Consider the following 13,632-nt stretch of genomic DNA (forward strand, 5'->3'; position numbering starts at 1 on the left):
TCCAGGGTATCAATATTTTCAGTCAGGGAATCCGACTGAAAATATTGATACCCTGGATAGGGACAGTATATTATTAACTATAGAGCATTTAAAGGATGCATTACTATATATGCGTGATGCACAGAGGGATATTTGCACCCTGGCATCAAGAGTGAGTGCGATGTCCATTTCTGCCAGAAGGGCGTTATGGACGCGACAGTGGTCAGGTGATGCAGATTCCAAACGACATATGGAAGTATTGCCGTATAAAGGGGAGGAGTTATTTGGGGTCGGTCTATCAGAGGAATCCGACCAAGCCACTCCAGCGCTGCACATCCAGGCTGAGGCGATTGCTGGTCGCAGTATAACACCAGTATGTGTGTATATACCTTTTAGGATATTTTCCAGCCTTCTATCAGCTGGTTCCTTGAGGGCGGCCGTATCAGGAGACGGTAACGCCACTTGTTTTGATAAGCGTGTGAGCGCCTTATCTACCCTAGGGGGTGTTTCCCAACGTGCCCTAACCTCTGGCGGGAAAGGGTATAGTGCCAATAATTTGTTAGAAATCAGCAGTTTTTTATCGGGGGAAACCCACGCCTTATCACACACCTCATTTAATTCATCTGATTCAGGAAAAACTACTGGTAGTTTTTTCACACCCCACATAATACCCTTTTTTGTGGTACTTGTAGTGTCAGAAATGTTCAATGCCTCCTTCATCGCCGTGATCATGTAACGTGTGGCCCTACTGGACATTACGTTCGTCTCCTCACCGTCGACACTGGATTCAGTATCCGTGTCTGTGTCGACCATCTGAGGTAACGGGCGTTTTAGCGCCCCTGACGGTGTCTGAGACGCCTGAATAGGCACTAACTGATTTGCCGGCTGTCTCATGTCGTCAACAGTTTTTTGCAAAGTGCTGACATTGTCACGTAATTCTTTAAATACAACCATCCAGTCAGGTGTCGACTCCCTAGGGGGTGACATCACTAACACAGGCAATTGCTCTGCTTCCACATCATTTTCCTCCTCATACATGTCGACACAATCGTACCGACACCCAGCACACACACAGGGAATGCTCTGACAGAGGACAGGACCCCACTAGCCCTTTGGGGAGACAGAGGGAGAGTTTGCCAGCACACACCAGAGCGCTATATATATTCAGGGATAACCTTATATAAGTGTTACTCCCTTTATAGCTGCTGTATTATATATTAGCTGCCAATAGTGCCCCCCTCTCTTGTTTTACCCTGTTTCTGTAGTGTAGTCTGCAGGGGAGAGTCAGGGAGCCGTCCTTCCAGCGGAGCTGTGAAAGAAAATGGCGCTTGTGTGCTGAGGAGATAGGCTCCGCCCCCTTCACGGCGGCCTTTTCTCCCGCTTTTTTCTGGAAAACTGGCAGGGGTTAAATGCATCCATATAGCCCAGGAGCTATATGTGATGCATTTCTTTAGCCACATAAGGTTTTTATCAAGTTTTATTGCGTCTCAGGGCGCTCCCCCCCAGCGCCCTGCACCCTCAGTGACCGGAGTGTGAAGTGTGCTGAGAGCAATGGCGCACAGCTGCAGTGCTGTGCGCTACCTTATCTGAAGACAGGAACGTCTTCTGCCGCCGCTTTCTCGGGACCTCTTCGCTCTTCTGGCTCTGTAAGGGGGCCGGCGGCGCGGCTCCGGGACCCATCCAGGCTGAACCTGTGATCGTCCCTCTGGAGCTAATATCCAGTAGCCAAGAAGCCCAATCCACTCTGCACGCAGGTGAGTTCGCTTCTTCTCCCCTTAGTCCCGCGCTGCAGTGAGCCTGTTGCCAGCAGGACTCACTGAAAATAAAAAACCTAAGTATACTTTTACTTCTAAGCAGCTCAGGAGAGCCACCTAGATTGCACCCTTCTCGGCCGGGCACAAAATCTTAACTGAGGCTTGGAGGAGGGTCATAGGGGGAGGAGCCAGTGCACACCAGCTAGTCCTAAAGCTTTTACTTTGTGCCCAGTCTCCTGCGGAGCCGCTATTCCCCATGGTCCTTACGGAAGTCCCAGCATCCACTAGGACGTCAGAGAAAAGGGAGTTTTTAATTATCCCGTACTTGGACGATCTCCTGATAAAGGCGAGGTCCAAGGAGCAGTTATTGGTCGGGGTAGCACTATCTCGGGAAGTGCTACAACAGCACAGCTGGTTCCTACGACACGTCTACTGTTCCTGGGGATGGTTCTGGACACAGACCAGAAAAAAAGGGTTTCTCCAGGAGGAGAAATGCCGAGGAGCTGTCATCTCTAGTCAGAGGCCTCCTGAAACCAAAACAGGTGTCGGTGCATCACTGCACGTGAGTCCTGGGAAAAATGGTAGCTTCCTACGAAGCAATGCCATTCGGCAGGTTCCATGCAAGAGCTTTTCAGTGGGACCTGTTGGACAAGTGGTCCGGATCGCATCTTCAGATGCATCGGCTGATAACCCTGTCTCCAAGGACCAGGGTATCTCTGCCGTGGTGACTGCAGGGTGCTCATCTCCGAGAGGGCCGCAGATTTGGCATACAGGACTGGGTTCTGTTGACCACGGATGCCAGCCTTCGGGGCTGGGGGGCAGTCACACAGGGAAAAAACTTCCAGGGACTATGGTCGAATCGGGAGATTTCCCTACACTAACATTCTGGAACTGAGGGCCATTTACAATGCCCTAAGTCAAGCAAGACCCCTGCTTCAAAACCAGCCGGTACTGATTCAGTCAGACAACATCACGGCGGTCGCCCATGTAAACCAACAGGGCGGCACAAGAAGCAGGATGGCGATGGCAGAAGCCACAAGGATTCTCCGATGGGCGGAAAATCATGTGTTAGCACTGTCAGCAGTGTTCATTCCCGGAGTGGACAACTGGGAAGCAGATTTTCTCAGCAGCCACGACCTCCACCCGGGAGAGTGGGGACTTCATCCAGAAGTCTTCCAAATGATTGTACACCATTGGGAAAGGCCACAGGTGGACATGATGGCGTCCCGCCTCAACAAAAAGCTAAAAAGACATTGCGCCAGGTCAAGGGACCCTCAGGCGATAGCTGGGGACGCTCTGGTGACACCGTGGGTGTACCAGTCGGTGTATGTGTTCCCTCCTCTGCCTCTCATACCTAAGGTACTGAGAATAATAAGAAGGAGAGGAGTAAGAACTATACTCGTGGTTCCGGATTGGCCAAGAAGAGCTTGGTACCCAGAACTTCAAGAAATGATCTCAGAGGACCCATGGTCTCTGCCGCTCAGACAGGACATGCTGCAGCAGGGGCCCTGTCTGTTCTAAGACTTACCGCGGCTGCGTTTGGCGGCATGGCGGTTGAACACCGGATCCTAAAGGAAAAAGGCATTCCGGAGGAAGTCATTCCTACGCTGATTGGGGCTAGGAAAGACGTGACCGCACAACATTATCACCGCATTTGGTGAAAATATGTTGCTTGGTGTGAGGCCAGGAAGGCCCCAACAGAAGAATTTCAACTGGGTCGATTTCTGCACTTCCTACAGTCAGGAGTGACTATGGGCCTAAAATTGGCTTCCATTAAGGTCCAGATTTCGGCTCTGTACATTTTCTTCCAAAAAGAACTGGCTTCACTGACTGAAGTTCAGACTTTTGTTAAGGGAGTGCTGCATACTCAGCCTCTTTTTGTGTCTCCGGTGGCACCTTGGGATCTCACCGTGGTGTTGAGTTTCCTAAAGTCACATTGGTTCGAGCCACTTAAAACCGCGGATCTAAAATATCTCACGAGGAAAGTGGTAATGCTTTTGGCTTCGGCCAGGCGTGTGTCAGAATTGGTGGCTGTGTCATGTAAAAGCCCTTATCTGATTTTCCATATGGATAGGGCAGAATTGAGAACTCGTCCCCAGTTTCTCCCTAAGGTGGTATCAGCGGTTCACTTGAACCAACCTATCGTAGTGCCTGCGGCTACTAGGGACTTGGAGGATTCCAAGTTACTGGACGTAGTCAGGGCCTTGAAAATTTAAGGTTTCCAGGACGGCTGGAGTCAGGAAAACTGACTCGCTATTTATCCTGTATGCACCCAACAAGCTGGGTGCTCCTGCTTAGAAGCAGACGATTGCTCGCTGGATTTGTAGCACAATTCAGCTTGCGCATTCTGTGGCTGGACTGCCGCATCCTAAATCAGTAAAAGCCCATTCCACAAGGAAGGTGGGCTCTTCTTGGGCGGCTGCCCGAGGGGTCTCGGCTTTACAACTTTGCCGAGCTGCTACTTGGTCAGGGTCAAACACGTTTGCAAAATTCTACAAATTTGATACCCTGGCTGAGGAGGACCTTGAGTTCTCTCATTCGGTGCTGCAGAGTCATCCGCACTCTCCCGCCTGTTTGGGAGCTTTGGTATAATCCCCATGGTCCTTACGGAGTTCCCAGCATCCACTAGGACGTCAGAGAAAATAAGATTTTACTCACCGGTAAATCTATTTCTCGTAGTCCGTAGTGGATGCTGGGCGCCCATCCCAAGTGCAGATTGTCTGCAATACTTGTATATAGTTATTGCCTAACTAAAGGGTTATTGTTATGAGCCATCTGTTGAGAGGCTCAGTTCTGTTTCATACTGTTAACTGGGTATAGTATCACGAGTTATACGGTGTGATTGGTGTGGCTGGTATGAGTCTTACCCGGGATTCAAAATCCTTCCTTATTGTGTCAGCTCTTCCGGGCACAGTATCCTAACTGAGGTCTGGAGGTGGGTCATAGTGGGAGGAGCCAGTGCACACTAGGTAGTCCTAAAGCTTTCTTTAGTTGTGCCCAGTCTCCTGCGAAGCCGCTATTCCCCATGGTCCTTACGGAGTTCCCAGCATCCACTACGGACTACGAGAAATAGATTTACCGGTGAGTAAAATCTTATTATATATATATATATATGCAATAGATATAACACTACACAGTAAGAACTGGATGTATATCACAGGGTAATTGTACTAGAAAACCCTGACTAAATGCACTCTCTTAACTAGCACTGACTAATAAGGCAGGTAGAATACTTACTGTAAGTGTCATGTAAAGTCACAGCACTGACAACGGCTTTACACAGGAGGATTTGCCCAAGCAGTCCCAGGAACAGTGAAGCCGAGGGATAATGGCGCCCAGACACTGACAGGGATTGAGGGTGAGATAGATATGCAGCTCCAGGGCGGGAACATTTGCGGGAAATGGCGCCCTGGGGCTGGGGGAGGGGCTTCAGTTCTAAGCCTTATCCCCCTGCTGGCAAAACCACTGGGTACTGTGGGCTCTTCTTATACTGGTTTAGAGAGAAAACCTGACCTGTGCCCATGCCCTGGTGATCTAGTGGGATCGCCTGTACTGCCACAGTGTCCGCCAGCGGGCGCGGCCCGCCTCCCACTGACCGCACCGGATCGCGATATAGACCGGGTCCCGCTTGCGGGACCCACTCACCACCTCCCGAAGCGCGGCCACGTGATCCCGGAGAGCCCCCATCGTGTGTTCCTGGCATGAAGAAAACCGGAGCCTCCTGCTGTAGTTACCCGGCAACCAGGGCTCGGGAGTGTACAGCGCCGCTGGGGAGAGCTGGAGCAGTGAATGTCTTCTGACATTTACCACCGCTGCTGCCCTTGAAGTCTTCACTTTTTCTTCATAAAAAAAAAGCTCTTCTTAGGGCTGCCTGGAGCTGTTAAGTGCCTGCTTACTGCAGCACCAACTACAAAACTGAGCTCCTGTGCAGGGAGGCGGGGTTATAGAGGAGGCGGCACTGTGCATTCTGCGAACAGTCAAAGCTTTGAGCCTGTTGGTGCCTCGGATCAAGATCCTACTCTACACCCCATTGTCCATCCTTGTGGAGCCCAGTGTACCCCGCAGCAGAAAAGAGTTCATGATGTCAAGCAGAACGTCGACACATATTATTTAGGCTTAGTGTTTTGCTGCACTTAGGATTAGGCTACAATAGCAGTGTCGACATGATTTTCAACATTCACAATATCAACGTTGTCACTATGGGGGTCATTCAGAGTTGATCGCTCGCTGCCGATTTTCACAGGGATCAGGTAAAAAAACGGCAAGCATGCAACTGCAATGCGCAGGCGCATCGTACGGGTACAAATTGGATTGATGCTGGGCGATGGATTTAGCGAAGATTCCATTCGCACAGCCGAACGCAAGGTGATTGACAGAAAGAGGGCGTTTATGGGTGTCAACTGACCATTTTCTGGGAGTGACCATTTTCTGGGACGCAGGCATGTCCAGGCGTTTGCAGGGCGGGTGTCTGTCGTCAATTCCGGCACCAAAAAGGCTAAAGTGATCGCAAGGGATGATTAAGTCCAGAGCTACTCAGAAACTGCAGAATTTTTTTTTGCAGAGCTCGGCTGCACACGCATTCGCACACTTGTAAAGCAAAAATACACTCCCCTGTGGGCGGCGACTATGTGTTTGCACGGCTGCTAAAAATAGGATTTTGGTACTTACCAGGTAAATCCTTTTCTTTGAATCCATAGGGGGCACTGGAGTACTCTTGGGATATGGACGGGCTTCCGTAGGAACAGCACTGAATATTTAAATTTAGAACACTCCACCCCTCCATATCCCCGAGCACCTCTCAGTGTTTTTTACTGAGCCGAACAGGAACTATAGAGATGTTGACAATGGAGTATTACATATAACATAACTGACAATAACGAAGTTAACACATAACGTTACTGACAACTAAACAGTTGACACCCTAACCAGCACTTGTAATTTGAACCAGTCGGTGAAAGTGTGTTACCATAAGATCCTCAGAACTAACCACAACTAGGTAAAACTGCTCTGGGTGGGCGTCCAGTGCCCCCTATGGATTCAAAGAAAAGGATTTACCTGGTAAGTACCAAAATCCTATTTTCTTTATCATCCACTAGGGGTCACTGGAGTACTCTTGGGACGTACCAAAGCTTCCCCCGTGGGCGGGAGAGCTGTTTGGCACTTGTAACAGTAGACGGCCAAAGCTAGATGCTGATGCCGCAAACGTATCAAACTTGTAAAAGCGCACAAACGTGTGCACTGAAGACCATGTAGCCGCACGGCAAAGCTGCGTCGTAGAAGCCCCACGACCAGCTGCCCATGAAGTTCCCACAGAACGTGTGGAATGAGCGGTTACTGACGTAGGCGGTTGTAACCTAGCATGAAGGTAAGCCTGACGTATGGTCAGTTTTATCCATCTGGATAAAGTTTGTTTAGATGCTGGCCAACCTATCTTGGCAGCATCATAGAGAACAAATAACGTATCCGTCTTACGAACTGAAGACGTTCGGGATACATAAACGCGTAATGCGCGTACCACATCCAGAGTTCCAGAATGTGCTGTCAACACAGGAACTACTATTGGTTGATTGATGTGAAAAGATGACACTACCTTTGGTAAGAAGGCGGGATTCGTCCGAAGTTCCGCTCTGTCATCATGAAACACCAAATACGGTGCCTTGCATGACAAGGCACCCAAATCCGAAACACGCCTTGCCGAAGCTAAGGCTAGAAGAAAAATTGTTTTCCAAGTGAGAAACTTTATATCCACTTGCTGTAAGGGTTCAAAATATGAAGACTGTAAGAACTCTAAAACCAGATTCAAGTCCCATGGCGCTGTAGGTGGAATGAATGGAGGCTGTACTCTGAGGACACCTTGGAAAAAAGTGCGTATAGACGGCAATAGAGCCAATCGTCTTTGAAAGTAAATTGACAAAGCAGATACCTGCACCTTTAGTGTAGATAAACGCAGACCTCCATCTAACCCTGTTTGTAGAAACAACAAAAGGCGGCATAACTTGAAAGATGATGTCGGGAATTTCCGAGCTTCACACCAACCTATATAGGCACGCCATATTCTGTAATAATGAGCTGCCGTAACCGGCATCCTAGCTCGTAACATGGTTGGTATAACTGAATCTGGGATGCCCTCCCTTTTTAAGAGGGCGGTCTCAACAGCCACCCCGTCAAACGCAGCCGCGCTAAATCGGGGTAAAGGAATGGACCCTGTTGTAACAGGTCTGGACGTAGCGGGAGCGGCCAAGGATCGTCTGCGAGTAATCCTCGGAGATCCGAGTACCAAGCTCTCCGAGGCCAATGAGGCGCCACTAGTATGACTGTGACCGACTCTCTTTTGATTCGTTTTAGCACCAGAGGGAGCAACGGAAACGGTGGAAACAGATACACAAGCCTGTACGGCCACTCGACCGTGAGAGCATCCACCGCCACTGCCTTTGGATCTCTTGTTCTGGACACATACTGGAATGTCTGGTGATTGTGTCGAGACGCCATCAGGTCCACCTGAGGATAACCCCATCGCTGAACCAACATGTGAAACACTTCTGGATTTAATGCCCATTCGCCTGGATGAAAATCCCGACGACTGAGATAATCCGCCTCCCAGTTGTCCACTCCCGGAATGAACAGGCCGACAATATCACCTGGTGGCATTCCGCCCAATTGAGGATTCGAGCTACTTCCCGCATTGCCATGTGGCTTCTCGTTCCTCCTTGTTTGTTGATGTATGCGACCGCCGTCGCATTGTCCGACTGCACTTGGACAGGTTGAGAGCGAAGCATGTGCACTGCTTGTCGTAGCGCATTGTAAATTGCGCGGAGTTCTAGAACATTTATAGACAGCAATTTCTCGTGATCCGCCCAGAGACCCTGGAGCTGACAATTTTGAATTACCGCTCCCCAACCTCTGAGACTGGCGTCCGTAGTTAGAATTATCCAATTCCAACCTCCGAACCGTCTTCCTGCGGTTAAATTGTGTTCCTTGAGCCACCAGAGCAGAGATACTCTTGCTGTTGGCGACAACCTCACCCTGTGGTGAATCTGCAGATGCGAGCCCGACCACTGGGCAAGCACATTCAGTTGAAATGGACGAGAGTGAAATCTTCTGAACTGAAGCGCCTCGAAAGCTGCCACCATTGTGCCTAAGAGGCGAATGCACAAATGTACCGACACTGTGCGTGGCTTGAGCACTAATTGTACTAGATGGCGTAGCATTTGTACTTTCTGCTGTGGTAGGTAAATTCTTTGATTGACCGTATCGAGAATCATACCTAGGAACTGAAGGCGTTGAGACGGAATTAGATGTGATTTCTTGAAGTTGACAATCCAACCGTGGTGAACCAGTACATTGTATGTTAGCAGCGCATGTTGGAGAAGTATCTGTTGAGACGGAGCTTTGATGAGCAGATCGTCTAAATACGGAACTATTGTCACTCCCAGGGATCTGAGGTGAGCTATCATCACAGACATCACTTTGGTGAATACCCGCGGCGCTGATGACAGGCCAAACGGTAGAGCCTGAAACTGGTAATGGTTCTGGCGTATTGCAAACCGTAAGAATTTCTGATGAGGCTGCCAAATTGGAATGTGTAAGTACGCATCCTTGAGGTCTAGCGCAATCATAAACTCCTTTGCCTCTAACCCCGCAATCACCGAACGTAGAGACTCCATCTTGAATCTGTAGTAAGTTACGTACTGATTGAGCCCCTTTAAGTTCAATATTGGTCTGACTGAGCCATCCGGCTTCGGGACCACAAACAGACTTGAATAATAACCCTGACCCTGTTGGTGTACAGGGACCGGAATCAACACTGCCGAATCCAGTAGGGACTGAATGGCAATTTGCAAAACCGTCCTCTTGTCGTCCGACAGAGGCAATCCTGTCTTGAAAAACCGCAGAGGCGGAAGACAGTCGAACTCTATTTTGTAACCTTTTAACACTAAATTGCGGATCCAGCCATCCGCGGATGTGTGAAACCACGCCACATGGAACGTCTGAAGGCGTGCTCCCACAATTGGAGAACCGAGATGGGCTGGTAGCCCGTCATGCCACTGGCTTGTCGGTAACCTTAGCGTCTTGGCGAGTTGTGTTGGTTTGATAGAAACCACGTCCGCGACCACGTCTAGCAGGCGTGGCTGATCCTCTGCCACGTCCTTGAAAGGGCTGAGGTCTAAAGGATTTGAACGAAGGTCCAGCGTACCTTCTTCTTGGAACCGGTGGAGGCAATGGTAAGAAAACAGACTTACCTCCCGTAGCCTCCGCAATCCATGCGTCCAATTCTGGACCAAACAACTTCTTGCCATCGTAAGGCAATGCCTCTATACTTCGTTTGACCTCTGCCTCCGCATGATAAGTACGCAGGTAGAGTGCTCGTCGTGCCGTAACTAGCGACGATGAAATACGAGAAGTGAGCTGACAGACGTCAGTAGACGCTGTACAGAGATACTCTACAGCCTCAATCATTTGATTTACAAGAATTATCAGGTTTTCGTCATGTAAATCAGATTTGAGTTCTGTAAGCCATATTATGAGCGCCTTAGTGACCCAAATGCCAACCAATCCAGGTCTCAGCATCACACCTGCTGCTACATACATGGATTTTAGCATAGTTTCTATCTTGCGATCTGAAGGATCCTTAAGCGTAGTAGCTGCTGGCACTGGTATGGTGAATTTCTTGGTAAGCTTGGATACTGACGAATCAACTATTGGTGGATTCTCCCATGTACACGTTACCGAGTCTGGAAACGGATAACTAGACTTAAATCTGCGAGGTATAGAAAACCGTTTATCTGGATTCTGTCGTGTTTCTACTAACATCTGATTTAGAGAATCCGACACAGGAAAACTTATTGGCGTCTTCCGTCGTTTAGTAAATACGACCTGATCATTTGTGAGAGGCTGCTCAGTTTCAGGAAACCTCAGAGACTGACGTACCGCTCTGATGAGATCATCAATGCCGGAACTGTTAACATCCTCGCCATCTGACTCCACTTCGCCCTCCTCACCCTCATGTTCCGTGAGGTCTGGCATGGAATCGTCAGAATGCAACATAGCAGACACTGGAAAATCATAAGACATATGAAATTTATCCCGTTTACCCAAAATGGATTTGGACCTTACGCAAGGCTGAGACGACTCCGGTAGTTCTGGCGGTCTCACCCTAGACTCAGATCTTACCGTTTCCCGCTCCTGACGAGCGGCGGTCAATTCTGATTGTAACCTATCCAGTACATTTACTAACATACCCCACGGAGGGTCCGGTGAGGAAATTGGTTGTAAAACAGGAGCAGAAATGGTATTCTGAACCGAATTCACAAAACATACTGTACATGTGGTAGATCCATCCGGTAATACACTGTTACAGACTTTGCAATTATGCTTTTTAGTTTTTGCTGGTGCCTTACTCATTATGGCGACAGACAATACAATACACAAACACAGACACTTGCACGACTCAGTAAAATAGCAGTAAGGTGTCTCTGTATATAAAACTGGCCAAATGCAGTACACGTGGCCAGTACTCTGAAATGTGATCCCAAATTCCCACTAACACCCCTGCGCCTCCGGTGGAGTAGAGATGTAGGACAGGAACGTTCTGGAATCACAGCATGAAGACACAGAAACATGGTTAAAATGGCTGCCATGCTTATACATATGATCACAGTGCAGTTGATATTATTAACAGCCTGTGTATTATTATAAAAACTCCTCCCTGGCACTATAACATCATGATATATATGTGCTATACTATCCCCAGCCTGTTGCTGCTGTCCTTCCCCCCCCCCCCCTCGCATCTGCTCCATAGCTTGCAGTGTGGGCTGGGCAGCGGCACCCCGGGCCCTGGGAACGCGTGTCAGCGCTATGGGACCCGGGCAGCAGCGTTGAAGAGGCGGCCGGAAGTTGTGGGAGAAGCGGCGGGCGGACCCGTTGAGAGACTTACGGGTACCCTGTGGGAAGCGCCGGAGCAGCGGGAGAAGCGTCGACCGGACCCTTCAAAGACGCGGGAGCAGTATAGTACAGTGGCGCTATGTTCCCCGGCGGCCGGCCGCAGCATACAGCAAAAGCCACCAGCGCCTTCCCCACACGTCGGGGCGGCAGCGGAAGCTGACCGCCTCCGTTCTACCCCCTCACATACCTGATTATGCGTCTGTCATGAGGCTCCGACGGGGCTTCTTAGTAAGCGCCGGCCAGCCTGTGCACACATGAGAACTGTGTGTCTGTATGGCTGTGAGGGAGCTCTTTCAGAGAGGCCCGACACGCCGCTGCTGCTTCAGCAGCTGCACAATCCCTGACCCTGCCTTTTGGAAGGGGGAAAGGGATGTAAAATCGAAAAAAGAAATAAAAAGAAAAAAGAAAAATTCTTCAAGTAATCGTGACTTCAGTCACAGAGCTGTTGCTACGTGTAGCACAGAAAAAACACTGAGAGGTGCTCGGGGATATGGAGGGGTGGAGTGTTCTAAATTTAAATATTCAGTGCTGTTCCTACGGAAGCCCGTCCATATCCCAAGAGTACTCCAGTGACCCCTAGTGGATGATAAAGAAAGTAGCTAGCGAGCGATCAACTCAGAATGAACCCCTATGTCATCATTATAAATGTCAACATTCTGAACATGTCAACATTCACACATAACATTGAGAATATTGACACCATAATGTAAACACTTCATACCACTCCCTAAAAAGATATGCATTTCTATAACTAAATATAAAGCTCCTTCGCCCCCTCTTTAACAGGTTACCATATTAGGAGAAAGGTGTTTATCACAGTTTGCAGACTGTAACATGCTTACAAGATTGATGTGTGTTGATTCATGCATTGGGCCACGGCCAGTGATCTTACAGCAGCTCCACTGACTGAAATAGTCAGCTTATTAAAGATTTACGCTATTGTGCAGCCGCAAGGAGACCGCTGCGCTATACCGTACAAAAAATATGCAAATGCCGCAAGAGACATCTGTAGGGAAAAGAAGACACCTTCTGCATGCATCACAGATCAGAGTTCTGAAAATGCAGCATCATATCACCATCGCAATTAATGGCCACAGCCTTCAGCCATCTGAGCTCCCCTGGCAGAGCCAGGTAGTCTACTTCTAAAGACTGCAGGTCTTGGGCTCAGCACGCCTACAACACAGGGGCAACGTAGTCACTGTCATCACCCCCCAAATGCTGCAGCATGGCAAGAGGCAAGCATGATGTTGTAAATGATGACGGAAACTTCAGATGGTGAAGAGGAGATTTGGTAATGGCATTGGTAGGATGGAAAATAAGGTCAGTTTAAGCTTTAGATAGTGTTGTGACAAGAAAAGAAAGGAAAGAAAGAATAGATCTGCGTCATTTGCATGAAGTATGGCATATTGGTGTACATAAAGAAGAGGTATGAAGATTAAAAAAAACAGACAGATGATACACGACGAAGCCTGAAAGGAGTGTTTATACAGGTAGGAGGAATACCAGAAGAGCACACTGCAGCAAGGCCAAGAGAGCGAAGATGTACAAGGAAAGAGGTTGGTAGGCTAGATCAAAAGTGAGAACCACGAAGACAAGTAGGGAAACTCCAACCATGTACTATTCAGTATAATAACATATATATTCTAATGTCTTTCACAACTAACATAACTTTCACTACTTAAGGCCCATACACACTGGGAGATTTTGAGCTGAAAGCAGCTCTTTTTTGGTGTGTTGAGCTGCTTTCAGCTCAAAGCCGACCAGTGTGTATGAACAAGCGATGAGCGCTGATGAGCACTCCCGCTTCATCGCTGGCAGCGGCCGTTCATCTACTGGCATTACCAGTAGATGAACGGCATGGCGAGCGGCTTTCCATAGCGTCCTGCTATGGAAAGCCGCTCACCCCCGCTGACATCGCTGGGCAGGGGGGGAAAAAGCGCTCAGTGTGTGTGCATTG

The sequence above is a fragment of the Pseudophryne corroboree genome, chromosome 6 (assembly GCF_028390025.1).
Source record: "Pseudophryne corroboree isolate aPseCor3 chromosome 6, aPseCor3.hap2, whole genome shotgun sequence".
Classification (NCBI taxonomy): domain Eukaryota; kingdom Metazoa; phylum Chordata; class Amphibia; order Anura; family Myobatrachidae; genus Pseudophryne; species Pseudophryne corroboree.